The 26,505-nt window shown below is 42.0% G+C and overlaps 1 long non-coding RNA gene across 1 annotated transcript; it reads left to right on the top strand.

Annotated features, from left to right (window-relative positions):
- Window positions 1–4,823: 4,823 nt before the first annotated feature.
- Window positions 4,824–10,665, top strand: LOC134293528 (uncharacterized). Its single transcript, XR_010000468.1, has 2 exons — window positions 4,824–5,908; window positions 10,062–10,665. It is a non-coding gene; the product is annotated as an uncharacterized LOC134293528 (long non-coding RNA).
- Window positions 10,666–26,505: the final 15,840 nt, after the last annotated feature.

The raw sequence follows: 26,505 nt of genomic DNA, 5'->3' as shown, positions 1-26,505 counted from the left end.
CTTGTGATTTTGTGATATGAAATCCAGCGTGTCTGTCTTGTTTGCTGTGTCATATTAATAAAAAATAATAATAATAATTTTATAATATTTTATTTTTTTATTATCCACCTCTCCTTTCAGTCTTATAGTAGCGCAGTGGGTTAAACCGCTGAGATGCTGAACTTGCCGACTGAAAGGTCGGAGGTTCAAATCCGGGGAACGGGGTGAACTCCCAACGTTAGCCCCAGCTTCTTCCAACCTAGCAGTTCGAAAACATGCCAATTTGAGTAGATCAATAGGTACTGCTCCAGTGGGAAGGTATGGGGCTTCATGCAGTCATGCCAATGGCCACATGATCTTGGAGGTGTCTACAGACAACGCCGGCTCTTTGGCTTAGAAATGGAGATGAGCACCGAGCCCCAGAGTCAGACACGGCTAGACTTCATATCAAGAGAATCCAACCAATTTGCGGCTCGTATCCAAATCTAATACTCCTCTCTCTTCTTTAGCGCTACCATCCAAGCCACAAGTCCAAAGCAGACATGAAATTTCCCTCTCCCTTTGTCAATTTTGTTTCTAAGCCCAGGGCACGAGTGGCAATTTCATCCCATCATCACCTGTCCGGCCGAAGCGAGGAGGTGAGCCCTTCAAGACTGATTAGCAATCTCCTACATCTATCTCTCGGCGAAAGGAGGGGAGAAGGAGAGCGCGTAATTGCTTCCAATTTATCCATATTAGGAATAGAATCACACTTCTTCTCCGAGGAACGGAACCGTTGGCCCTTCTTGCATTCCGTGGGGCAGGTTCAGGCCACTCCATTTCCTGAACACAATAAACGAAGAAGGAGAAATAACAACACTTTATGGAAAGCGGGAGAAAAACAGAGAAATGTTCACTGGGTAGAGTGTCCTTTTTGTCCCTATTGGGTCTTGCTATGGAGGAAAGGAGCCCCCGGTGGTGCAGCGGATTAAACCGCTGAGCTGCTGAACTTGCTGACCGAAAGGTCGGAGGCTTGAATCCTGGGAGCTGGGTGAGCTCCCGCTGTTAGCCCCAGCTTCTGACAACCAACTGTTCAAAAACATGCAAATATGAGTAGATCAATAGGAGTAGATCCCACTCCAGTGGGAAGGTAACAGCACTCCATGCGGTCATTTATTATTATTTATTTATTTACAGTATTTATATTCCGCCCTCCTCACCCCGAAGGGGACTCAGGACAGGTCACATTGTAATAATAATAATAATAATAATAATAATAATAATAATAATAATAATAATACATTTATTTATATCCCGCCTCCATCTCCCCCGAAGGGGACTCGGCGCGGCTTACAGCAAAATCAGATACAAAACAATGATAAAATAAAATAAAACATCAAAGAGCAATAACAAAAACCAATAATAATATATACACAGCATATATTATTGTACGCATATAAGGCAAACATTCAATGTCATATAACATAGAACAGAGACAGAGACAGACACAGAGGCAATTTAAACCTTCTCCAGCTTCCAGCTTTCAGCTTCTTGAGGGTATGCTTGATTCCGGCCACAGGGGGAGCAGCTGCATCATCATCCACTGAGATGGCAACTTCCTCATTCCAACTGCGGCGAGATGATTTTTATGGTGTCATAAATTAGCCTCCCCACATATAAGTGGTACCTAAATTTCCTACTTGCTAGATGCAATTGTCTTTCGGGTTGCTTAGGTCAGCAATGAGCAGGGGCTATATTTTATTTTTAATTGTCAGGTGCTCATCCCAACACAGGCTGGCCTCGAACTCATGACCTCTTGGTCAGAGTGATTTATTGCAGCTGGCTACTAACCAGCCTGTGCCACAGTCCAGCCCCTGATTTTGGAGACGTCTATGGACAACGCCGGCTCTTCGGCTTAGAAATGGAGATGAGTCGGACACGAGTGGACTTAACGTCAGGGGAAAACCTTTACCTTTGCCTACACTGCCACATAAATGATTAGTGCAATTCATATCATGCAGTTTAACCACATCGAATGGCATTATACAAGACCACGCCGATCATAAAATGAAATTTCACACTGTGTTATATGGCAGTGTAGACCGGGCCTGAGAAAGTGGTTGAAAACTTCATTTTCAAAGTTTGGAAGCCTATTTTGCATAACATTTGCATGTAGATTATTTTGCAAAGGAAATTGTGTTTTCTGCAGAGAAATATTATTTTCTGCAGGAAAGACTGCTTTTCGCGTGAAAAAATATTTTGCGTACAATCCTGAAATGTGAACAATTTTCAAATATGTTTTGCATCCCTCTGATGACATGTGTGTCTAGCTCCAATGGGTGAAAGAATTGGATTATCTGACATTGTAGATTCATATAATCCAGTTCAATATCCATTATATGAGTCCACACCAGGCATGGGCAAACTTGGGCCCTCCAGGTGTTTTGGACTTCAACTCCCACAATTCCTAACAGCCTACCGGCTGTTAGGAATTGTGGGAGTTGAAGTCCAAAACACCTGGAGGGCCCAAGTTTGCCCATGCCTGGTCTACACTGACCATATAATCCAGTTCAAATTGCATTATATGGTAGTATCGGTGAGTCCACTTGTGTGTTGAGATGGATGAGTAGAAATATTTCTCTCCCATTTGCAAGGATGTCGGGAAAGATATATCCCAAAGGGATCTTCCCATCTTATGTGCCTTTAAGTCTTACAAAACCGTATGGATCACATACAGTTTGTGTGGATTTTTCGCGAAATCGATCTTTCCAATGTATTCGGCACACACACATATTTCACTTATTTATTTCCCCGACTTCGTTAATGTCGGATCATGTTTGAAAGGCATGGCGGGTGATGAAAGGGATGCAAATCAAAGAGGAGAGGCGCGGAGCATGTTTTGCAGTATACAAACACCCATAGGTGGTGGATTCGAATTAGTATGTCTTGTAGGGGAGGGAACTGGGTATTATTTCACGTATTGTTTTCCTACCCCAAATCTGTCAGTGTGAAAAACAAATCTGTGGGGAAAGCATTCTGACAGAGGATACATCTACACCGGGCATGGGCAAACTTCGGCTGTTAGGAATTGTGGGAGTTGAAGTCCAAAACACCTGGCTGGACGAAGTTGGCCGATGCCTTAGTTAGGTCACAAAAATATGAATATATGGTTTGAATGAACTGTATGGAAGGAAAGATGAATGAATGAGAGCTAATTTTGAAGGCACCATTCACAAATATTAAGGCCTGCAATGACTAACTACCTGCTTGCCGAATTGTAATTAAAACCTCTATACACACACACACACACACACACATATATATATATACAGTAGAGTCTCACTTCTCCAAGCAGGGCCAGGCTGTGGCGCAGCTGGCTAGTAACCAGCTGCAATAAATCACTACTGACTGAGAGGTCATGAGTTCGAAGCTCGGGTCGGGTTAAGCACCCGACCATTAAATAGCCCGGCTTGCTGTTGACCTATGCAGCCCCGAAAGACATTGACATTCCCATATAATGCAATTTGAACTGGATTATATGGTCAGTGTAGACCAGGCATGGGCAAACTTGGGCCCTCCAGGTGTTTTGGACCTCAACTCTGTCAGTTAGTGAAATTTAGGTACGCTTTATGCGGGAGGCTAATTTAACTAATTTACAACATCATAAAACTGTCAGCAAAACACGCGGAAAGGAATGAGGAAGAACAGCCACTAGTGGACAGTGAAGCAACAGCTCCCCCTGTGGCCGGAATCATGAAGCTGGAAAAAAGTGTTAAATGCCTCTGTGTCTGTCTTTATATGTTGTTTGTCTGTTGGCATTGAATGTTTGCCATATATGTGTTCATTGTAATCCGCCCTGAATCCCCTTTGGGACTCCACTTTCTTATGACCCTGTTCCCCATGGTTTTTATCCTTATTTCTTTCTCACCCCGAGTTTTAACTCAGTGTTCATGTGGTCCGCCCTGGTTTTTATTGCTTTTTTGATTTTGTGCTGTATTATGTATATTATTATCTATTGTATTGTTTAACTATGTTATGATGTGTTGTTTTATATTTTGTTATATTGTATTGTTTTGGGCATGGCCCCATGTAAGCCGCCCCGAGTCCCCGTTGGGGAGATGGTGGTGGGGTATAATTAAAGTTTTATTGTTATTATTATTATTTGGGGTGAAAAAGAAGGGCGGAATATAAATACTGTAAGTAAATAAATAAATAAACGGGCCAGCAGAACCTTGGATAAGTGAATATCTTGGATAATCAGGAGGGATTAAGGAAAAGCCTATTAAACATCAAATTAGGTTATGATTTTACAAATTAAGCACCAAAACATCATGTTATGCAACAAATTTGACAGAAAAAGTAGTTCAATACGCAGTAATGTTATGTAGTAATTACTGTCTTTACGAATTTAGCACCAAAATATCACGATATATCAATAACATTGACTACAAAAATGCTTTGGATAATCCAGAACCTTGGATAAGCGAGTCTTGGATAAACGAGACTCTACTAATATATATGGTTATTTTTTCTTTTTTATTTCTTCTTTCTTTTCCCATAAAAATGAATTTTAAAAAAATATTTTCCATTTACGTAGTAAATGGTGCCCAGCCAGCCAGGGCACCAAGGCCTGCAGTGTTTCAGGACTTGCACTTTGACACAGATAATGCTGAGGATTATACTGACATTTCACCCCCCACGGAGGGGCCTTTGCAGCTGCAGGTGCCCAAAGATATTGGCTCTGGAGACTTACTAATTGGGGAAGATTCTTCTATTCCTCCCTCGCAGATAGAGCCAGACGTTGCTGAGACGTCTGGAACGGGGTTTTTAATCGTAGAGATTTTGTGACTAGAGAGAGAAGTGCAAAACAAGGGGTCTGCCGGAGCCAGAGACTGGCAAATAGATGGGATAATGGTTAGTGTTCCCATGAGAAAGTTTTGGGAGTTTGTACTCCCTAAATTCTGAACAGTCCGGAATCTGTTAAAAGTGTTTCGCTCAGTAGATTTTCTTGCGGTGTCAACGTTGCTTTCTTGGAGAGAGGTTTTCTCCGTCTCCAGCTCTTGTTTGTTTCCAAGCCAAGTTTTCCAGTTCCAGTCAGGCCATGCTGTGCCGTGACTCTCGAGTAGACCTTGACTTTACTTTAGTTGCTTTTCTTTGTTCAAGGTTGTCAGCCTTGACAACCTTGCTGCCTTGATTGCTACGAAGTATTTCCTATGGATTGAACTCTGCTTCTGCCAACCTTGTTTCTCTGTTTCAACTCATGGACACTTTGATTTCTTTGGAGAGCTATCGAGTTCTCATTGTGGATTATAATATCGGACCTTTCCCTTTACCCATTTGGAACCACCATTGACTTTCTTTAAAGAAACTATTACTTACTCAGACTCTATACCTAACTTCCTTTGGATTTATAATTGCTTTAATAACGATATAGTGTGTTATATTGGCTCCTGACTGGTTTTCGAGTGCTCTTGCTGCCAACAATATCCCAAACTTTATAACTGGAAAAGACGGGGGTTGTCTTGTACGCCAGAAAATACGATGCTCAATCCTCAAGTATTTCATATCCAATAGGATCATATCATAAAGTGGAATTGTAGCACTAGAAGTGTGCCAAAGGACCCCACTCCCTTCCCTTGGTTTTGAAGCACGTGTTTGACTTCCAAACAATCCTCTGGTGATAGGTTCAAAAGAATGAATGAAAAGGATCTCCCTTTGCTTCGTCCAACTTGAAGGAAGCTCTTCCTCTCCTGCTCCAGTCTCTTCATCCGCCATGGCTTCTCCTTCAAGTCATCTTGCCGCCACCGTAACCCCAAAGGCAGGAAAGCGCTGCATCCCGAATTGCCTCTCGCGGTTTCCATGGCAACCGGAGGAAACTCTCCATCACTCTCGAGGCTTTGAAAGCACACCTTCGTCACACCGAGAGAGGCCTTGGATGGCTGTCAGAAAGGTAAGACGAAACAGCACCAAGAGATGTGCTTGCTCCCACATTTATTTAATTTTTTTGCAGTTGAGTTGACTTCACCTTATGGCAACACTGTGAATGCGAGATCTCCAAATCATCCTAACCTATGCAGTAGTGCTCGAGTCTTACAATCTCAATGTCATGGCCGGAATATTATCTTTTAGGTTTATCAGAAAGTATATTGGACTTGAATAGAAATGATGATATTTTATTTACATATATAACGACGGCGGTATGAATGACTTTTGCAAGATACAGTAGAGTCTCACTTATACAACACTCGCTTATCCAATGTTCTGGATCATCCAACGCATTTTTGTAGTCAATGTTTTCAATATATCATGATTGGTGCTAAATTCCTAAATATAGTAATTACAACATAACATTACTGCATATTGAACTACTTTTTCTGTCCCCCGCTCCTCCGAATCTGTGGAAAGGCTCAATGCAATGACAGCCGTTCCAAGCTGCGTGGAAGAAAAGCCCGGCAGCCTTTCCTGCAACAAACACGCCATCGCGTCTTTCATCCTGCGGATCCACCAACGCTGTTGCTTCCCTGCTAATTAACCGCCTCCTTAACCCAGCAAACGTTGGGCGCATTAAAAATGTATGTGCGGAGATGAAGCGAGGCCGGGCCTGACTACCTCACCTGGCGCAACGAGAGATATTGGCATCACATCTTGTGGCGCGTTTGAGTTCATGGCGTCCGATGCCTTTGGATTTTATTTACAGTATTTATTTACAGTATTTATATTCCGCCCTTCTTTCTCACCCCGAAGGGAACTCAGGGCGGATCACATTGTACACATATAAAGCAAACATTCAATGCCATATAAACATAGAACAGAGACAGAGACAGACGCAGAGGCAATTTAAACCTTCTCCAGCTTCCTGAGGGAATGCTTGATTCCAGCCACAGGGGGAGCAACTGCTTCATCATCCACTGCGATGCAACTTCCTCATTCCAATGGCGGCTTTATGATTTTTATGGTGTTGTAAATTAGCCTCCCCACATATAAGTGGTACCTAGATTTCCTACTTGATAGATGCAACAATCTTTCGGGTTGCTTAGGTCAGCAACGAGCAGGGGCTATATTTTAATTTTAATTGTCGGGTGCTCACCCCGACACGGGCTGGCCTCAAACTCATGACCTCTTGGTCAGAGTGGGTTATTGCAGCTGGCTGTTAACCAACCTGCGCCACAGCCCGGCCCCTGCCGGATTTGGCTGGAACAGGATATAATCCTCTTTAAAGGATGGGAAAGGCATATCTACACTGTGCAATTAATGCAGTTTGACACTACTTTACCCCATGTACATTGCCATATAATCCAGTTTGAAGTGCATTATAGTGGTTAGTGTAAACTCATATAATGCAGATTGAACTGCATTGAACTGGATTGTGTGAGTCTGTCATATAACCCAGTTCAGTGCAAATAATCTGGATTATATGACCATGGAGATGGGACCTATGACTGACGTGGCTCAATGCTATGGAATCCTGGGAGCTGTAGTTTTACAAGGTCTTTATCCTTCTCTGCCAAATAATGCTCATGAAACTACCGTACCCAGAATTCCCTAGCATTGAGCCATGCCAGTCAAAGCAGTGTCAAACGGCAATGGTTTTGCAGTATAAATGCATCCAAAGTCAATGCGGGAAACCATTCCTGGTCCACAAGAGGCAGGGGAACAGTCCTAGACTTTACTATGTCCTTGAGGCAAGTGTACTATTTCGGAGTCCCTGTTTCAAGGAAGGTTTGGCCACAAGATGGCAATGGTGGCCACCAGCCTTCCAAGAGAAAGAGATGGAGTAGGGAAGGGATTAGCAAAGACAGAATCCCTGGGACCAAATTTAGAGCTGCCAACCCGCTGAGTACTAACATCTAGGAGTTGAGAAATGCTTTAAAAAAGTAAGAAATTGCATGCATGTCCTGGGTTTGGACATCCTTGATACATCTGGCTGGACAAAGTGGGAGCAAGGGTGTTGGGTAACCCATGAATGTGAGTCACAAGACTTCAACTTGCCATTTGGGAGTGGAAATGGGTGGAAAGACGGCATTGGGGCTGGATTTGGAGTTGCACATTTTCATGCACGTGGGGGATTGAGCATAATGTAATTCTTTATTTATTATTTACAGTATTTATATTCCGCCCTTCTCATCCCGAAGGGGACTCAGGGCGGATCAAATTGTACACATACAAGACAAACATTCAATGCCTTAACATAGAACAGAGACAGAGACAGACGCAGAGGCAATTTAAACCTTCTCCAGCTTCCAGCTTCCTGCAGGTATGCTTGATTCTGGCCACAGGGGGAGCAGCTGCTTCATCATCCACTGCGATGGCAACTTCCTCATTCCAACAGTGGCTGGATGATTTTTATGGTGTTGTAAATTAGCCTCCCCACATATAAGTGGTACCTAAATTTCCTACTTGATAGATGTAACTATCTTTCAGGTTGCTTAGGTCAGCAACGAGCAGGGGTTATATTTTTATTTTAATTGTCGGGTGCTCACCCCAACACGGGCTGGCCTCGAACACATGACCTCTTGGTCAGAGTGATTTATTGCAGCTGGCTGCTAACCAGCCTGCGCCACAGCCCTGCCCCGAATTCTTGCCCCAAAACACACTGCAACTACTACTAATATTAAAGTAAAGGTAAAGGTTTTCCCCTGACATTAAGCCGAGTCATGTCCATCTCTGGGGGTTGGTGCTCATCTCCATTTCTAAGCCAAAGAGCCGGCGTTGTCCGTAGACACCTCCAAGGTAATGTGGCCACTGGCATGACTGCATGGAGCACCATTACTGTTGCACCCCAAAAGTACGAGAGCACTCTGAGAACCACAGGGAAGCCAGGTATTCAAGCAACACAGTTTATTGAAGGTTATATATATGTATGTATGCAAGTAAATAGCAGTAAGAGTAATAAGAGTCAGTAGTCCATAATATAATGTTCATAATAGTTCAAAAGATGGTTCTTCAAAGTCTTTCAAAGTTGTAATCCACAAACAGAACACAAAGATTTCCAGCAAAGAGTCCAAGTCAGCAAACAGCCAGTAGTTGCAGGAATCAGGGACAAGACGCAGCAAAAATGCCAATCCACATGGAAGGTATCCCTTGGAGAGCAGGGAAAACAGGAGTAACAAGGAGAAGTATACTTGAGGGTCACAAGGCACGAACTGCAACTGGATATCCTGGAAACAGCACAGAAACAAGGCAAGGAGCAAAAGACAGGAATGGAGATGCTTCTCCCAAGAAAGGCAACGTTGACACCGCAAAGAAAACAAGGTGCAAGGTCCCTTTAAGGAAACCTCAGGGCTACTGTTCATGAGATCCAGGACAATCACAGCTTCCCATAGGAAAGTTTATTAACTGAAGCGTTTGAGAGTCAAACGTTTACTTCTTCTCAGCACTTCCCTTTGACTCCTATCCTGTGAGATAGTCTCCGATCAAAAGACTCATCCTCCTCTACAACAAATCTGGTGAATTTAGCCTTGAGTTAACATCGGAATGTTCTCCAATTAGCTGTTCCTCTGTAACCACAACTTCAGGCACCTGCAAAGCCATTGGGCTCTGATCCAAATCCTGGAGAGACTCAAAATCTAAATCAGACTCTGAGCCTCACTCTAACTCCTGTGGAGGGCCAAATCCTGACGGCTGAGCTATAACAATTACCTTCCCGCCAGAGCAGTACCTATTGATCTACTTCTCCTTTAACCTGCCATCAAATTGCCCTGGAGGAGCCTGAACATTCCTGGAGGGGAAATCCTTTGTTGGAATTGGGTAGGTGAAACCATAAGTACTGGTCCAGTGAGTATGTGGGTTCTACTGTAGTTAAACTGGATTCTTAGTGCTATCATTCTGCAGTGCAGATGGGCCCCAAGGTCATCTCTTCCAAAAGCTAAAATTTGAGAAGTTGGCTTCTTATAAGCAAAGCTATCTCTACATTGCTTATCATGACCTATAATTATAACATCCATTTTTGTGCAATTTTAGAAGGTTTTCTTGTTGACCACAAAGCCATTTGGGAGGGGGTTTAAAATGTACTGTTCCCCAAATTAGTAACAAGGAGAACAACACAAGCACACTATGCCATTATCATTATATCCAAAATCTTATAAAGATTATTTATTTTACAGAGAGGAGAGATTAATGGACTCGGGACATGAAGTCCTCCAAGAAACATCTCTGGTCTTGTCAAGAGCCTTGTTATCCAGTCACCGAGGAGATAATGCACCGGAGAGTGAAAGAAAAGCCCTGTAAAAGTTCCCATTGATTTGTAATATCATAAAATTTGATCATATATAGTGAGCGTAGGATATGTTAGAAGTGAAGAGAAAATTGCTGAGGAAACGCATTATGAAGAGCAATCCATCAAGGATGAGACTCGGCAGAAGACCTTGCCCAAGGTGGAACGGAGGAGTCAAGGGGGACGGGCGGGAAAAGGGAGAAGTTTTGCGAAGAAATGAGTTTGGGTGACAAAGGTTCTCTGTTTGGCCAGGAAAAAAAAGGAGAGACTCTTTCGAGGTCCTTGAGGTCACCAAATAAGGTGAGCATTTTGACTTGGCTTCAGTTTTTTCTATGCTGCCACCCGTGTCTAACCTTTTCTCCAAAGACGAGTTTCTTGTACCTTTTTTTTTGGGCCATATTAAGTTTGTCGTCGTCGTCTCACTCGTTCAGTCGTTTTCGACTCTTCGTGACCTTAAGTTCATGGTGGCAATAAACAGAATTCCACGAGTGTAACCATTTCACATGCTCTCATTCTTGAGGTGCATCCACACTGTACAAATTGAGACAAGTCGCTTCTGGTGGGAGAGAATCGGCCGTCTACAGAGACATTGCCCAGGAAATGCCCCACTGTGTTACCATCCTGCTGGGAGACTTCTCTCATGTCCCCACATGGGAAGCTAAGGCTGACAGATTGGAGTTCACCCTGTCTTGCGAAGTCGAACCTCCAACCTTCAGGCCAACAATTCAGCCAGCACAAGGGTTTAATCTATTGTGCCACCGCAATGTAATTAATTAATCAATCAATACGTTTTGATACCACTTCAACTGCCATGGGTCAATGCTATGGAATGTTAGAAGAAGGTCTTGAACTTTCTGTGCCAAAGAGGGCTGGTCCCTCACCAAACTACAAATCCCAAGATTCCATAACATTGAACCATGGCAGTTAAAAGAGGTGTCAAAATGCATTCGTTTTGCAGTGTAGATGCATCCAAATGTTCTTTCTGGAGGTCTAGTCTCCCCCTCCTTCTCATCATTGACCTTCATGTTGAGTTACTATTTGAGTGGTACCTTATTTCCTACTTGATAGACGCAACTATCTTTTGGGTTGCTAGGTCAGCAACGAGCAGGGGCAATTTTTTTATTTTTAATTGATGGGTGCTCACCCCGCCACTGGATGGCCTCGAACTCATGACCTCATGGTCAGAGTGATTTATTGCAGCAGCTGCTCACCAGCCTGCGCCACAGCCCGGCCCTCTCAAAAACCCCAAGATCTCTCCCTGGATCAGGTCCCTTGTTTTCATCAATTCTTCAGAAAGAGCATCTAGAGAAGAAATGTAGAAAATACTAATAGTAACAATACAGTGTGAGTTTCCTAAACTCTTTCCACGTGCCTAGCTCTCCAAACAAAGATCCCTATCTCGTACGTTCCTCTCGTCCTCATAGACCATCAGTCTGTCTCTGGTTGTTGCGAAGTTCCTTCAAGTAAACTTCAGCTTATGGCATCTCTATAAATGAAAGATATCCAAGTGGCTTCCTGGGGTCGTGGAAGTTTGGAGTCGTGGAAGTTCCTGGGTCGATTGGTGGAAGAAGCATCGTTCGCTCAGCCTTCTTCTTTTGGCACATTGCACTTTTAGGCAGGAACATCTTACGCTCAAAAGCAAGGCCTTGAAAATTCACGCAGCATGGAAACCCCTACGGAGAGATGTGCATGCTCCTCCTCCCTGTACACCACTTGCCGCTTTTCCTTTCCGTCTTCTCCTTTCGAAACATCCTTCCGGCCTCCTCTATTCTGCCCACCTGTCAGCCTCTCTTCTCCTCTCTCTTTCTCTCTTCACATCTGATCACACACCGATGATAGCGCCTTTGGAAATCTCATCTTACGCTCAGTCTTCCCTGCCACACACACCTTTTTATCTCCCAGGCTTTTGGGTTTATTTTTTTCCCCCTCAATTTCCCCCTGCCATTTTCGCTTTCTTTTCATGTACCTGCCTTTAGTTCTTCTTGGAATGCTGCTCTTCAGCTCGGATGAATAAAATTAATTATACGGTGAAAGCAGGGGATGGGGAACAAGGCCATTGTGAGGAAAAGACAGCTTAAAGACAGTATTTTGGCTGATGGAGACTAAGGAGAGGGGAAAGCATGGGACGTAGACCTCCTGTTACACCCCTAGGCAGCGAGAGCACTGAAAACCAACACAGAGGCCAATAACAATATAATATCTTTATTAAAGCAAATAAAGTTCCAAACAAAAATAGGCAGAAAAGTTGAGCATGCAATTGGCCTTTCAAGAAAGGTCAAAATTAGTCCAATAAGTGAAAGTCTTATATATAATATTAAGGTCCAAAGTCCATAAACCGAAACACACTCAAACTCGGCTTGAGTATTGAGTGGGGAAAATGAGCAAGGTATCACAAACAAGTTCTCTGGAGCAAAAGTCCAAAAGCAGGATTTCAAGACAAGGCATAAACTGGAAATGCTGGATCTGAAACGCAGTCCAAACTTGGCAAGAAGGTAGACCAGCACCCGGTCTACTCGGAAGTAAACGCACCGTCAGGCCACTTGGATCTCAGGAGCTAGAGACGATGATGCTTCTCAGTAAGAAGTAAAGTTGACAATGCGCAGGAATGTTCCCAGCGCAAAACTTTTATGGAAGTTCATAAGCTCTTCCAAACCAGGTGCCAGACTCCCTAATTCTTCCCCAGAGAACTGAGCTTGTCATAGTCACCGCGCCAGGTGCCTCCCTCCCTAATTCTTCCCAAGAGAACTAAGCTTAGCCATAGTCACCACGTTCTGCTAATCTGGCGCTTCATAAACTTTGTCTCTGCGATCTGTCTGTTTTCAAGAAGGCTCTTCGATCAAACACTAACCCGTCTGGAGAATCTGGGAGAGCCAGCACTGTCTCAAGGGCATCCTTAATTGGCGCTGGCTCAGAAATGTCAACAGGAGGCATCTGGAAAGGAGTTGAATCTTGCTGACTTGGAAAAAAAACCAAGTCTTCTTCGTTTTGGTCAGCAATGACCACAGGGTCAGGGGTCAAAGGTGCCTGAGACACCACACCTCCTTTTTGTAGAGCTGAGGACCCATTTGGGAACCCAAACTTTGCCTGAGTGCAATTCTGCCCTGCTTCTGCCTTCTCTGGCCATTGTGAGTCCAAGGAATGGCTTTTTCCAAAGAGAAGAGACCCTGATGCCAACTTCAAAGTCATCACCAGTTGGAAAACCCAAGAAGAAACACACAAAATAATAATATGATGGATGATGTTGGGGGCATTTCCACATTTTAGTTTTTTGTGAGTAGTCAACATTGCTCAAGGTGGCTTGCAAAAGTGTTGTGCAACATTTAGTTGTTCTTGGGGGCATCTACATATTGCAATCTAGCCCGGGAAGGAACACCTTTTCACCCAGCAACACACAGAGTCCAGTATGAGCTATCTACAGCAGTTTATTTACAAAGAGCATATACAAAAGGGAAAAGGGGCATTTCCCAAAAAGCAGTAGAAAAGGTGCTATGAAATAGCAATACTCCAAAGATCAAAAGGTCATGAGTTCAAGGCCAGCCCATGTTGGGGTGAGCACCCGACAATTAAAATAAAAAATAGCCCCTGCTTGTTGTTGACCTAAGCAACCCGAAAGATAGTTGCATCTATCAAGTAGAAAATTTAGGTACCACTTATATGTGGGGAGGCTAATTTACAACACCATAAAAATCATCCAGCCGCCGTTGGAATGAGGAAGTTGTCATCGTAGTGGATGATGGAGCAGCTGCTCCCCCGTGGCTGGAATCAAGCATTCCCTCAGGAAGCTGGAAGCTGAAGAAGGTTTAAATTGCCTCTGCGTCTGTCTCTGTTTCTGTTCTATGTTATATGGCATTGAATGTTTGCCTTATATGTGTACAATGTGATCCGCCCTGAGTCCCCTTCAGGGTGAGAAAGAAGGCCGAAATATAAATACTGTAAATAAATCAATAAATAAATAAAAGTTCAAGGTAGCAAGGTACATGAAATCCATGAAGTCCGGAACATAGGCATACATCCATAAGCATGAAAACAGGAACTTTTCCAAGGCAAGTTCCTGTTTTCATGCTTATGGATGTATGCCTATGTTCCTAACTTCATCAGGAAGAACTTCCTCACTGTGAGAGCTGTTCACAGGTGAAACTCTCTCCCTTGGGCCGTGGTGGAGGCTCCTTCTTTGGAGGCTTTTAAGCAGAGGCTGGATGGCAATCTGTCGGGGGTGCTTTGAATGCGATCTTGGCAGAATGGGGTTGGACTGGATGGCCCATGAGGTCTCTTCCAACTCTACTATTCTATGATTCTAAATTAGTTGCCCTCCAGGATGACATGGAGAGCATTTTCCTTTCTTTTCCCCGGTCAACGTTGACCAAGGTGTCTTGCAAAGGACTTATGCAGCATCTCAAACTGGGCAATGCTATGCTATGCATGGTGTTTACTTTTTTCCCAGCCACTCTCAGTTGTGCGTCATGGCATTAAAAATGCATAAACCCTTGGCCATGTTTTCTTTCAATCTTAGTGTTCATAGAAGTAGAAAGGATTGAGATGTTTTCTTTCAATCTTAGTGTTCATAGAAGTAGAAAGGATTGAGATGTCAAGAACGGCAGGCTGGAAGGAGAAGAATTTATGACCCTAGGCAACAGAATGAGGCATTTTAGTCTCCTTGTTATAGTAACTCATTTTGCCAAAAAAAAAAAAAAAGGAATAGAAGGGGCTTTGTTTGTGTTTTGGCTGTGGAGACTTTACTTATCTCATCAGACTGATACCAACTGGCATCCATTTGTCATAGTACAGAGCCAGGAACAAAACAATCGACTATAAAAGAAGACAGCAGGGAGAAATGTAAGGACAATGAGCAAAGGGATGGGACGTGGAAAAACAAAGCCCTCAGATCACGCACCTCTGTTTTTTTTATATCAAGGATATGTCTGTTCAGGCCTCCAGATGTTCTGAAACTGGGAGTCCCAGTATTCGTATCCATGACCTGTGCTGGTAGTTAATGGTATCTTGGAGTTAAAGTCCACCAACATCTGGACAATGGGGCAGAGAAAACGGGATTCTTCTTCACGGGAGTTTTTAAAACAGACATTGCATGGCAGTTCCTTGAGGTTGTGATTCTTCAACCAGTTGGGCTCTTCCAACTTTATCATCATGCAGTGATGCATCTTTCCCAGTATTAACTTTAAGGAATGACCCAAGATTAAAAACCTTTTGGCAGGACCAGGTTGATCAGCTTGGAAAACCCATTTCAAGTTCTAACTAGATCCTAAAGTGGATTTGCCACAACTCTGACATGGAAGCCAATGGGAGAGAAACCAAAAACTTGTAGTTGTGGGTCAGCAGAACTAGATTCTGTGACAAGGACTTCTGGACATGCTTTTGGCAGCACCGCTTTTGCTGCAATTACAGGACAGAATTAATGCACTTTGGCACCTCTTGAACTGCCACGGCTCAATGCTATGGAATCCTGGGAGTTGTAGTTTCACAAAGTCTCCAGCTTTCTGTGCTAAGAGTATTGTTGCCTCTCCAAACTCTCAGGAACCCATAGTATGGTGCTGTGGAAGTTCAAGTGGGGTTGAAATGTATCCATTCAACAGCGTAGATGCGTCAGAGTAATTTACATAGCGCAGCAGTAGTTGGATGGAGTCAGAGGAATGCAGCACGAAGAGACATCAGAGACGATGGTAAAACTATATACAAGTTTTACTGAAAGCAGTAATAATCAAGACAGACTTGAAGACAATGTACACAGGACTTGACTCTCAGCAGACAGCACTCAACTCAACTCAGAACAGAACAGAACAGAACTGATGCAATCAGCAATGCACACACACTTGTGTCTGGACACTCCCCAGTTCCAGCCACACATCAAGGACATCACAGCTTCTTGGTAATTAACTCTTTCCAGACTATGTTACACTCTGGATGATGCAATCAGTATGCAATACAGGCAAGACACAAATTTCATTTAAACACTATCTATACACAAATCCCACATTAACAGATGCACTCTCAGTCATTGTTGACATAGGTTAGCAACAAATCCAATTGGATTTTTTCCCCTCGAAATCCACACCTTTCCAACTGTGTATCAGACTCAAGGAACTAGACATCCCAAGTATCTGTCTGTGGGGCTTTTGACATGCACAGAGACGCTCAGCAACATGATTTTTACGCATCCCCTATTGCTCTCCCCATGTTGATGCTGCCAATCCTTAACCATCAATGGAAGGATTGCTTTCTTTGCTTCTGCGATCTATTACCGTAATTGCTACCCTCACCATGCTGTACTTTTAAGGCAAGGCATTAATTGATTCAGAACTATAATCACAATTATGGCACGTTAGCCTGATTAATGCACCGCCGGATGAAATACAGCAGACTCTCGGAGACGGTAGGGGAGGATGCGATATGCGGGGCTGCATTGATGGCATGTTAATTTTGCCAGGGAACGGCATCCCTAATGCACTGCAATTAATAGTCTTGTTTGTTCATTTTATGATCATGGACTATTAGCCGAGGCAACACAGCAGGCTGAGCCTAATCCATTCCCATTCATTTCTTTCTCACTACAGTGTCAATAAGGACTTTTGCGAGGATCGCTCCCTATTTTGTAGTCAGAGTAACAGAGGAGTTGGATTGCTATTTCCATCATCCCTTGCCCTTCACTGGGCAACCTATAGTCCCTTGGATTTGACAATCCAACGATATCTGAAAGTCCATGTTTCCCCCTATTCTGTTATATTATGTGTTGCATTAGGATTTTGGTAATCTTTTAGGCACGTTTCTGTTCTGCTGTTCTTCCAAAGATCTCAAGGATGCCTATCTCCTAATTCTCACTTCACAACAACCCCATGAAGACGTTCCGGCTGAAATCAAGAAAGACTCATCAAGCAAATTGTGTGATTCGCTAAGAATCAGAACCTGGATTTTTCAAATAAGAAGAAAGGAAATTCAAGAACATCCAAAACAAGGTTGAAAAAACGTATCAATTTTCCTAATGAGGAAAATCCTTGGACTGATAGAAAACTTTGCCATTTGGGAGTTGTTTGGACAATGTGGTAAATGTGAACGTTTGGTGCAGAAAACAGCATATCTTTTTCAGCACGGAAAATTCCATTGTCTGCACAAGAAAACGTCATTTCTGTTTTTTCCTGGTTTTGCGCAGAAAGCCACAATTCTGCACAAAACAACATTCTGTGTGCAAAAATTGTGTTTTTCATGCAAGAAGCTGGTTTTATACTGAGATATTTTGCATCATGGAAGCAGCCAAGGGATTCTTCTTTGCAAGAGAGAGGAAGCATACCCTCATGAAGCCGGAAGCTGGAGAATGTTAAATTGCCTCTGTGTCTGTGTGTCTGTATGTTGTATGTCTAATGGCATTGAATGTTTGCCATGTATATGTACGTTGTGATCCACCCTGAGTCCCCTTTGGGGTGATTATGTTATTATTATAAAATTATGTTTTATTCTTTTATATTGTTGTATATTGGCATCGAATTCTGCCAGTTTTGTAAGCCGCCCTGAGTCCCTTCGGGTGAGAAGGGCGGGATAGAAATGATGGAAATAAATAAATAATATAATATAAATACTGTAAATAATAATAATAGTTATAATAATAATAACAATAATAATAATAATAACAACAACTCTGCAAGAAATGGCTGCTCCTATGTTGGGCTTTGAACCAGCCAACCATGCCTTCTTTCAGGAATGGTCTAGCAATTGATGCATCTACACAACTGATCTAATACAGTTTAACACCACTTATGGAACCATGGAAGGTGGAGTTTACAAGGTCTGGAGCCTTCCTTGCCAAATGTGCTGGTTTCTCACCAGAAATTCAACTTCACGGCTCCATAGCATTGAGCCGTGATAGTTAACATGGCACCAAACTGCATTAATTCTACAATGTAGATGCAGCCAATGATGAAGACTCCTGGTGGCAATTTTTCCCAGTTTTGGTGGGTTGGTTCATCCATATATATATATATATAAGAGTGATGGCATCACGGCGACCCACAAAACAACAAAACTACAGGCCCCCCAACTTTGAAATTTGACAACACAACCCATCATCAACACCTCTAGGTTGATACAACAAAAAGAAAAGAAAAATAAAGTCCTAATTAGAGAGAGAGGAATAATTGCTTTTATCCAATTGCTGCCAGTTACAAGGGTAAGCTCCTCCAACTTGGTCTCCTAGCAACCCAATAAAAAATAATAAAAAATACTAAAATTAATACAATAAAATACTATAATAACAGAAAATAACTAAAAATAATACAAGAAAATAATAAAATATAATAAATAAAAATATAACTTACAATAAAATTAATAAAAAATTGCAAATAACATCAAATAAAAATTACACAACAATTTTTAACCAATACCACCACAACTTTGCCACAGCAACGCGTGGCCGGGCACAGCTTATATATATATAGCTTTTTTAAGAATTCTTTAAATGTCAGATTTCTTGCAATATGTGTAATTTCTTTGCTGCAGCAAAAAGTTAAGCTCTGGCAAACAAAAGACTGGAAAACATCACTGTCATGTATAGTTTTGGGATGGATGGCTAGGGCTGGAGGTCAGCGCATGGATGTGAGGCCAGGCTTTGAGATTCTATCTCTCCCTCTATGGTGTCCATCATTACAAGCTTATTCCCAAGTCCTCGGGACATGGGAGCAGTTTATTAGAGGCATAAGCCTGCAAAGAGAGCGGCCATCCGCAACCGAGATGGAGCAGAAATGGCATCTGCCTTCCTTCGACAGGTCCCTGGGTCTCTTTGCCCGGATCTGATCCAAGAAGTGATGGTTTAATACAAGATTTTATCCACTTCCCCTAGCCCTCTCCCAGGTGGGAGGTAATCTTCTTTTGCTTTCCCTTCCTTGTAGCAGTTTGACATGCTTAATCTGGTTTCAGCTTGTCTGCAAATCTGACTGGCTTGGAGCTTTAAGCAATCATCAGGCTGGGGAGGAAAAGGAAAGGCTCTGATGCTGTTAGGAATGGTGGGAGTTGGAGTCCAAAACACCTGGAGAGCCAAAATTTGCTCATACCTGGTTTAGCTGGTGCAACTGGTCCAGGAGACTGTTGCAATCTGGCAGTTAAACTGCTGAGCTGCTGAACTTGCCGATCAAAAGGTCGGCGGTTCGAATCTAGGGAGCGGGGTGAGCTCCCGCTGTCAGCCCCAGCTTCTGCCAATCTAGCAGTTCGAAAACGTGCAAAGATAAAACAAAATGGACTCTGATGAATTGGTGTAAGTATATAGTTGATATGTTAAATGTGGAAATAACAAATTGCAAATGGAATGGACTTACTGAGGATTCTGGATGAATGGATTCTAATCTTGGACATGTTTGAGATTTTATATAATGTGATTTTATTTTGTAGTGGTATCTGTTTTATATGAATTGTTGTTTTGTAGATTGTTTTACAGTAGAGTCTCACTTATCCCAGCCTCGCTTATCCAAGTTTCTGGATTATCCAAGCCATTTTTGTCATCAATGTTTTCAATATATCGTGATATTTTGGTGCTAAATTTGTAAATACAGTAATTACAACATAGCATTACTGCGTATTGAACTACTTTTTCTGTCAAATTTGTTGTATAACATGATGTTTTGTCGCTTAATTTGTAAAATCATAACCTAATTTGATATTTAATAGGCTTTTCCTTAATCCCTCCTTATTATCCAAGATATTCGCTTATCCAAGCTTCTGCCAGCCCGTTTAGCTTGGATAAGTGAGACTCTACTGTATATGAATTGTTGTTTTTACATTGTTTTTAGGCATTGGATTTTTGCCTACTTATTGTAAGCCGCTTTGAGTCCCCTCGAGGAGAAAGGTGGGATAAAAGTGATGTAAATAATAAAATAATAAATAATATAGATAAAATTGAAAAGATTGCAATAATCAAGGGGATGTGGGAACCAGTTAAGAACTATTTAGAGAATGTACTAAGATGTGGAGTGGAAAAATTAAGATTGAGATTGATATTTCAAATGTAACTTCTGTAGTTTGCTGTATAAATTGCATGTACAAGGAGGGGAGGGTGGGAGTGGGATAAAACGACAACATAATAATAATTACAAAAATTAAAAAAGAAAAAGAAAACATGCCAATGTGAGTAGATCAATAGGTACCGCTCCAGTGGGAAGGTAACAGCACTCCATGCGGTCATGCCCATGACCACATGACCTTAGAGGTGTCTACGGACAACGCCGGCTCTTTGGCTTAGAAATGATTCTATGATTCTATGAAATGGAGATGTGCACCAACCCCTAGAGTTGGACATGACTAGACTTCATGTCAGGGGAAAACCCTTACCTGAATACCCAATTAGATGTGTTGCTGGCCTCTTGCCCCAAAGGAGAACGTTGTTGTGACTCAGCCTTTGTGTGACTCTGATGAGGAGTCTGGGATGAAGTGTCAGGATGATGGGATTCAGGTTCAGGATGAGTTTCAAGATGACTCTGATGGGAATTATGGGATTCAGGTGCAGAGTGTTCCTGCTGTGGGAGATGAGGAGCAGGGAGGCAGCTTTCCCATGGGAAGAAATGATGTTGTTACTGATGATGGTTTTCAGGTGCAAGAAGCAGAAAGGGAGAGCAGTTCCCAGCTTCAGTTTGATAACACTAACAAGCCCTGTGGCCTTGAAAGTGAAAGCGATGAGACTTTGTCTCTAGATCGGGCTAGTTGGCTGGAATTTAGGGGGCTGCGCAGAAGTCTCAGAATAGCAAATAAAAGGGAGGTCAAAAGGCAAAGAAATGCCTTCATGTTATGCTATTAAAACAGTTTGCTGAGAGAGAAATCTTCGTCAAAGCAATTTCCTCACTTGAATCAAGAACCAAGTCTGCTTTCCTGTATTATCTTGTATCCTAGATGTATTCTCATTTTTGGGATTTTGGTTTTGTTTTAAGGACCTTGTTTCATGCCTAATGTTTCCATGGATTTATTCTACAGCCTTGTTTTTGTAACTATCTTTTGGAATGAAACTTTTACCTTTTATGAACTATCTTTTCCCTATTTCCTAATAAACTACAAAAGACCACGATCTGTGTACAACCTGGTGTCTTTAGCAAGGTGAAGCTAACCTGAGGTGCGACAAATGTCCCATCCTTGGATTGAGAAGACAAGTCATCGGCAACATTTCCTCAACCTCACAGAAGCCAACGGAGAGAAAATGAAGCCAGAACCCTTGGAAGAAACACAGCTGGTTCATTCTAGAGGTCAGGGCCAAGTCATGCTTTGCTGATCTAAGCAAGATTTCATTTCTCCGTGAAGCTATTTCTTGGCTACAATAGACAGGGAGAACCTAGTCTCTTTGGGGCCATTGAATGCTGCCCGTGGTCCTGACTCCTCTGATCTCGCTATCAAAATAGATTTCCACAATCATGTCCTCTTTCCCAGTGAACCTCGAACCCCAATAGAACGGCGCTGGCTCTGTAGCACAGGCTTCCAGGAGTGTCAAAGCAAACAGGTTCCTTGGCAAGCATCACTCTTGGCAAGTGGCTTGCGTTTGGCTGGATGGCTCGCGCCATGTGCAGATCCCACATTCATCTTAATTATGGGACTCACGCTGGATTCTATTGCTGCCAGCATCACAGGAATGGTTTCCAATGTCTCTTGCAACGAGAAAAATTTAATGGGTGGAGAAGAATTCTTAGAAGGGGCAATTCCTACATCTTTCCTCTTTCCATCTTTCCACCCCATTGATGTATAGATATGACTTCTTCCTCACCATCATCACATATAATCAATTCATCATCATTACATTTATGAGGTTGTACAAGTTGGCCCTTTGGTCAAATCCAGGGACTTTGGAGAAGAGCCTGCCCTTTTCTCCATACAGTAGAGTCTCACTTATCCAACACTCGCTTATCCAAGGTTCTGGATTATCCAATGCATTTTTGTAGTCAATGTTTTCAATATATCGTGATATTTTGGTGCTAAATTCATAAATACAGTAATTACTACATAGCATTACTGCGTATTGAACTACTTTTTCTGTCAAATGTGTTGTATAACATGATGTTTTGGTGCTTAATTTGTAAAATCATAACCTATTTTGATGTTTAATAGGCTTTTCCTTAATGCCTCCTTATTATCTAACATATTCTCTTTATCCAACGTTCTGCTGGCCCATTTATGTTGGATAAGTGAGACTCTACTGTACTTCAAAGAGGAAAGTAATTTTTAGCAGAAGCAGCAGCTTTGTGGAAAATGAAAACCTTGCCTTGTATCATCACCATAAGGAAAATAGACAGATGCATCTTTCATTAATCTGGATTTACTTCTAGGTAGGAAGAGGATTTGAGAAAGGTTCCGATCTGGTCTATACTTTGACTTTGTCTCCACAACCTCCCAGTATCCCTATAATGATAACCCTCCAACGAATATAATTTCTCAAGCCAAGGAAGCAATGTTGTTGTTTGTGGTGGGAATGATGCCTGCAAAGGGAGCAGTGGTGGCTTCTTCAACTTAACTATCCGCATTGTGAATGTTGAAGAAAAGGCATTTATTAGGGGGAGAATGATGGTCCATGTCGCAGAACATGACAGCTATGCATTCCAGGAAGGAGAGATAGCACTGTGCCTCTTCTCCCACAAAGAAGGCCCAATAATTCCCTCACCGGGTGCGAAGATGCAACCACCAAAGACTCAGAGAGGAGACCTTTTAATTTTTTTTCTTTCTTCTTCTTATTCACTTTAGATGGTAACGCAACTTAGTTTATAATATATGCAACAGAGGCTTAGGTGTTGGAGGAACAATAACAAGTTTATTCAGGCACAGAGGTTAGTGGTTACAATGTTGTTCTCACTTAGAGGCACTTTTATTAACAGTTAGTTACAATACTAGAATGAGGTGAGTCAAACTCCCTGAAGTGTCACCTCTTTTACTTAAAGTAGTTAGAACGTCTTCCTCTGCTATTTTTAAACCGCAGTCACCCTGTGATATACGATCACAGATTCTCTGTTCCTTAGCAGGACACAACTACATTAAATAAGTCACCAAACTTATTTTAAACCGACTCAAAAATGAACAATTGAGTCTCCTGGATCCCCTCAACCTAGGATCAATCTTCCCTGTGCCTCATCAGAGCACAGACTGAATTCCTTTTTTTAAACTCTGCACTTTTTCAACAAAACGGCAGTTAGCTCCGTCTACTTCTCCATGACAAACAGCCTCTGAGTGCTGAGATGCAATAACTGTAATACTTACCCTTTTAAAAAATAAACACACAATTAAACATAACATCTGCAAACCCAAAAATTCATAATTCATTACACCAGGCATCCAAATGCTCGTCTGGTGTGCCAAGCTGGTGATGGATCTCCATGGAGGGGAAATAATGGCCAGATGAGTGAACAGAAACAGCCGGACTTCAGAACAGAACAAAGCCAGCTGGGAGGAGACCTCAATGAGGGAGTAATTGTGGTTTTATGGATTGGGATGATACTCACAGAACAAGTCAATTTGCGCATAGCAAAGAAATGTGAGACGTTAAGTATGGTCCCTGGCCCCATTACAAGTGTATCCTCTTCATTACACTATCCATGTACATCATAACGTTACATTGTGGCAGGAGCAATGAGAACACAGCACAAGGTAGATGGATCTCAAGAAACCACACTAACAACTGAGAACATAGGAGCCAACAAAGCGACAACTGCATCGGATTACAGTAGATCCAATGGAGTGAATACATTATTAATTGGCCGTTTCATGGAAAGCCATCCTGCTACTCTGATGCCAGGAGGCCACAATGGAGAAACAGTTGAAGAAGCCACTTGGACACACTCTTTCTATGTGCTTCTATGCCATCAATATTCAAGGCAGATCCCTGACCCCAAAGAAGAGCATAACTTCCATGTCTTCTCCATTGAGACCCCAACATTATTCTCACTTTAAGCCAAAAGAGAAAATAATATCACTAACCAACAATCAATGGAGGGGTGATTGAGAAGGCAGTTCAATTGTGGTAACAGACCAACATCTACAAGCTTTTGAGATAGTTAATTAATAAATAAGATTAGGTAAGGAAAAGACAAGTGGAAAACTTGAAACGAGGTCCTGGATCAAATAGATGTAATAGATGGCAGTTCAAGTGGTGCCAAACAGCATTAATTCTTCAGTGTAGATACACTCTAGTTTTCTTAGAGAACTTATTGGAAAGTCACTTGCAAACACTACCTGTCGGAAATACTGGTGGGATAATCATCATCATCATCATCATCATCATCATCATCAGAAGAGGAATTTTCCAGGGGGACTCATTGTCCCCTCTGCTTTTCATTATTGCCATGATCCCTCTGTCAACAATCTTACAAAAAACAAATATCTGCTATCAAACATCTAAGAAATCTCACAAAATTTCACATCTGATGTACATGGATGACCTGAAGCTGTATGGGAAAACGGAAACTGAAATCCAGTCTCTGACTAACACTGTCTGAATTTTTAGCACTGATATCAGCATGGAGTTTGGCTTGGACAAATGTTCGACAGTGGCATTGAAGAAGGGAAAAATCATTGAAAGTGAGGGCATAAATATGCCCAATGGCCAAACAATGGCGAAAAACAACAGGAAAAACCCAGCCGTTATCAGGACCTCAAGATTGAACTTCAAAGACTCTGGCAGAAACCAGTGCAAGTGGTCCCGGTGGTGATGGGCACACTGGGTGCCGTGCCAAAAGATCTCAGCTGGCATTTGGAAACGATAGACATTGACAAAATTACGATCTGTCAATTGCAAAAGGCCACCCTGCTGGGATCTGCACACATCATCCAAAAATACATCACACAGTCCTAGACATTTGGGAAGTGTTCGACTTGTGATTTTGTGATACGAAATCAATCATATCTATCTTGTTTGCTGTGTCATAATAAAATGATAATAATAATAAGTTTATATCCTGCCACCGTCTCCCCTGGAGAGGACTCGGGGCGGCTCACAGAAATATCGGATACAAAACAATAACAATGTACAATACATTAATAAACAATAACATGCACCAGTTATAATATTTAAATATTGACCAGAAAAACAAAACACACTTACTAAAAACATAGAATTAAAAACAGTGAGGTTGCAATGATAGATTAGCAAAGTGTACATTATAAGTTGTGAACTCAGAAACAGAGGTAAAGTGCCGCAAATTCATTTGATAGGTGCGTGATTTATAGTTTTCTCCTTTCTCTATCATGCCTTCCCTACACTGGTCACTGGACTAATTGTCTCAGGAAAAACTTCTTTAGCCTGTCCCTCCAGTTCCACATCACCACATACTTAACCCTTCCGTAGGTGTGACCACATGTCCATTGGAACTGTATTTTCTAATCAGTAATAGGATTACAGTCAATGTATTTCTATCTAACCGTGCATTATCTACCTAACACTACCCATCGAGGGATAGATCAAAGACATCTATCTATTATTACTGACACTGCCATTGAAACATTTTCTTTCCAATGGAAGGTAAGATATAAAAAAATACATGTGGCCAGAGATTTCCAATCCATCTGGGTGATAAATATGAGCAGAAGAACTCAACATTTCATCCTAGAGTCCAGTTCTAAGTAGAAATACATTATCTCTGTTTGTAAAAATATAAACGTTGGGTGAAGAAAGCAGGACCAAAACAGCACATTCTGCAGATGAAACCACTCTCAGTCAGGGCTGTAAAAATGTCACTCGGCGATATTTATTTGACTCTCCATCAGAGCTGGAGTGATGGATGTTTGCCTCGTTTTGTCCAATGCATTTTCCCCTCTCCAAGCGGCAAAAAGGACTATGTAAGACTATGAGCAATGTTCGGACTAAAATCCGAAAAGGTTGATTCACTGACAACTAGCCAATAGCCATCACTGACTTTTAGAGATAATCCATAACAAAAAAGTACCGTATATATTCGAGTATAAACTGACCTGAATATAAGCCAGGGCACCTAATTGTACCACAAAATAACTGGGAAAACATTGACTCCAGTATAAGCCAAGATACCAATCAAATTACCGTATATACTCGAGTATAAACTGACCCAAATATAAGCCAAGGGACCTAATTTTACCACAAAAAAACCTGGAAAACATTGACTCCAGTATAAGCCGAGATACCAATTAAATTACCGTATATACTCAAGTATAAACCGACCCGGCCGGGCACCTAATTGTACCACAAAATAACTGGGAAAACATTGACTCCAGTATAAGCCGAGATACCAATCAAATTACCGTATATACTCGAGTATAAGCTGACCCGAATATAAGCTGAGGCACCTAATTTTACCACAAAAACCTGGAAAACATTGACTCCAGTATAAGCCGAGATACCAATCAAA

The sequence above is a fragment of the Anolis carolinensis genome, unplaced genomic scaffold, assembly GCF_035594765.1.
Source record: "Anolis carolinensis isolate JA03-04 unplaced genomic scaffold, rAnoCar3.1.pri scaffold_8, whole genome shotgun sequence".
In the NCBI taxonomy this organism is placed as follows: Eukaryota; Metazoa; Chordata; class Lepidosauria; order Squamata; family Dactyloidae; genus Anolis; species Anolis carolinensis.
This window is presented reverse-complemented; position numbering and strand designations above follow the sequence as displayed.